General features: G+C 39.3%; 1 long non-coding RNA gene across 1 annotated transcript; it reads right to left on the bottom strand.

Moving 5' to 3' along the window:
- Positions 1–835: 835 nt before the first annotated feature.
- LOC143122474 (uncharacterized) lies at positions 836–2742 on the bottom strand. The gene is made up of 3 exons (XR_012986691.1): positions 2660–2742; positions 2342–2418; positions 836–1598 (listed from the first exon to the last, which is right to left on the bottom strand). It is a non-coding gene; the product is annotated as an uncharacterized LOC143122474 (long non-coding RNA).
- Positions 2743–3167: the final 425 nt, after the last annotated feature.

The raw sequence follows: 3167 nt of genomic DNA, 5'->3' as shown, positions 1-3167 counted from the left end.
TGTCAGAGTTGTTTTCAACTCTAATAGAGTCGATTCTGACTCTGTCATAGAGACCCATTGGTCCCACCCCACAGAGAGTAAATTTGACTCTTCTCCTAGAGCACATTTTTCAGAGTTAAATTTACTCTATAGAGAGTTGAAAAATCACCAAGATAAACTCCACAGGGAGTAAAGAAAAATCTACTCTATAAGCCAACAACTCTTTCCAGAGTCATCTTAACTCTTAATGGGGTAATCTTAGTTTATCTCTATTCAGAGTTTATTCCCAGCTACTCTTGCTAGAGTCACCATTTTGCTTGTCTTTATCAAGCTCTACAAAATCTGAAGGACATACAGACAAATTATTGAAAATATATTTATTACAAAATATTAAGTTAATGTATCAATATACAATATAAAAAGTTTCATTTTTTTTTCCTTTTGTAAATGCATGTACAACACATTTGGCATCAAATGGAACAAAGCCACTAGAACATAATATCAAGTTGTTGTTAGTGATACATTAGCTTACATACCAATTTTACTCACTCTACAGCCTGTACTGAAACATTCTAGCATCACTGACATGTTTAAGTCTACACATTCTAACAGTGAAGCTACACCAGGCACGTAACTGAAGCGTTACGTTCGCATAGCGTCTGCTGCAACAATTAGCTGCCACTATAATCAATGGAGGTAGCTACACCAGACGTGATAGCGGCGCGTACATTCGAAAAAAAATAGACCATTCATTTAAAATGAATTTTACGCGTCGCGAACGGAACGCTTCAGTTACACGCCTGGTGTAGCTCATACCTAAGGCATGATCCAATGGATGGGGCCTAGAAGAGATTTTCAAGATGACAAAGTATGATTCATTTCCTCAACACTTTGCTTATCACTCAAAAAACTGAATAGTTTCCTTAACCTGTATCTCATGTACAGCAGAATGCATAACAGGAACCACTGTATCAAAATCTACCGCCAAATCATTACTTCTGTGTTCACTACAGTTATTTTCCAAAACATGAACATTATTAACGCTATGCTCATGTAACATTTCCAAATGTTTTCTAAAAGCCAGAAAATGTCCCTGAAACACCCAGTCTCACCACACTTTAACCTGAGTGTTCTACCGGGACACAGCCCATGTGGTGATTCTGCTACCTGGATCCTTTTTTGCAGTTCGATGCTGGAGGAAGAAAGACCTTTACTCTGTTTAATAGTCTTTTCTTTGAACATAGTTGACCACCTCTCAAGAAGGTTCGCTGAAATCTCACCAAACAGTAACACAGTCTTGCTCAATCTGATCCATTACATCCACGAATCAAGAGAATGTTGCAAGCATATGAGGTGATTGAGGGTCATGGACCATTTTTTCTGACGATAATCAAACGTTCACCTTCAGCCGCACAACTTCATCAGAAGAATGCTTCATTAGAGATACCGCCTCTCTCAGCTGTTCTTCATTCAGGACTGGCTCGGGCACATCTTCAGAAGCTGGTCCTCCATTATGTTCATTGTGTGCTGGACTTTGTGGTTCCTGAGGCTTTCCTCTGAATTGTTTTAATGCGTCAGGCCAGGTACCCTGATCCGCTGGCTGGATCATAGAAATGTTCCTATAAAACAGTGTAAAGTAGGGTGAGTTCCAGCATTAAGGGGAAATCCAGCGATTTTCCAAATAGATCTCCATTTATTGGGTCACCGAGTATGTAAAACGAAAACAATCGGTTTTACATAGCTCGAGTTGCTAAAGCCAGCAGCTAAAGCGACTGTGCAGCTACAGCGCTACACTCTGGGGTCATGAACATTAGGGCTCAGGAACATGCCCCTAGAGTGTAGCACAGTAGCTTCCTTGCTGCATTTCGAGCTAAGTGAATCCGATTGTTTTTTTGTTTTGTTTTTTTCCCTGTACCGACAGTTCTCGGTGACCTTGAGAAATGGTAAACAATGTATTTGATCTTAAACAGATTCATTACAATTTCTATGCAGAAATACTTATGAAATGGTTTCATTTCAAGTTCAATCATTTAAAAGAGACAAATAATACTGTTCATCTGGTGGTTGAGATGCTGGGATTTAAAGTCAAAAGTCAAGCACAGCATGACAAATCCACACACTCACATCTGTGCAAAATTATCTTTTTATATAGCTTTCGGTCATGGGCCTTTTTCAGGATTCCTGAAGAGGGTCTATGACCGAAATCTAGAATAGAAAGATCATTTTGCACAGATCTGAGTGTGTGGAATTTTTTTGAAGAAAAAAAAATACCTCAGTGTGGGTTTCAGTTTAGGTTACCTTTGTGTTAATGGGCAGCATAAAGATTTTACCAATATTTAACAAGGGAAAAAATGCCACTTACTTGCTCTACCCCATCATCTCCCTTGGGCTTATTTGGAAACAAGGCAGTGGTGTCATCTGAATCACATAATGCATCTACTACAAAGCAGAGGACAGAATAAATCAGTTATATAGTCATGTCCAGTACCTTTGACGGCTGTATGTCATGTAGTCTTTGATGGCTGAGATGTTTAAACACTAAATAGGCTCAAAGACGGACATAATCAACATCCACAAACCCCACAGAGTGGAATTCCATCAAAACAATGTGTTGCAACCGCTGTTGATATATTCACAAAACTTGTACCAAGTTTTAACTACATTCCATATTACAACTCACCATCATCTTCTGCAGGCTTCAGCTTTAATACACCACATTTTGGATCCTTCACCACATCTTCAGACACATAGTTGTCAATCTTCAGCACGAATTGACATGTACCTCATGTTACACAGAGGTAACGTTAACGTTCATGTTAACTTTCAACCTTCGTTAGCAGTTAACTTAACGTTAACGTTAGCCCCTGAAGGTCAACACATTTCAGAATGATATCTTGACCATACATTTACGTTAAGTTACACTCCTCTTATTGTTTATCATTTTCGAGGCATACTACGGAACATGTGAAATAAATCTCTAGTAAGTGTATTTTAGATGAACATCTACTCACCTTCAACTGCACTTCAGAGAGATTCTTCTAACCAGGCTCCGTCGCGTCGCTGCATTCTCTCAAATGGAAGGAAGTGGGTGATAGGCTACTAACGTTCGTCTCTGACGTGAGATGCCAGAGGGCACGTTCCGCCAGTTAGTAATTTGTCTGAACCCTTACACACTTGCATGTAACAAA

This window comes from Alosa pseudoharengus, unplaced genomic scaffold (assembly GCF_046254945.1).
Source record: "Alosa pseudoharengus isolate Yale_2024_CS ecotype anadromous, Long Island Sound unplaced genomic scaffold, YU_APseudo_1.1 YU_APseudo_1.1_scf_14, whole genome shotgun sequence".
In the NCBI taxonomy this organism is placed as follows: Eukaryota; Metazoa; Chordata; class Actinopteri; order Clupeiformes; family Clupeidae; genus Alosa; species Alosa pseudoharengus.
This window is presented reverse-complemented; position numbering and strand designations above follow the sequence as displayed.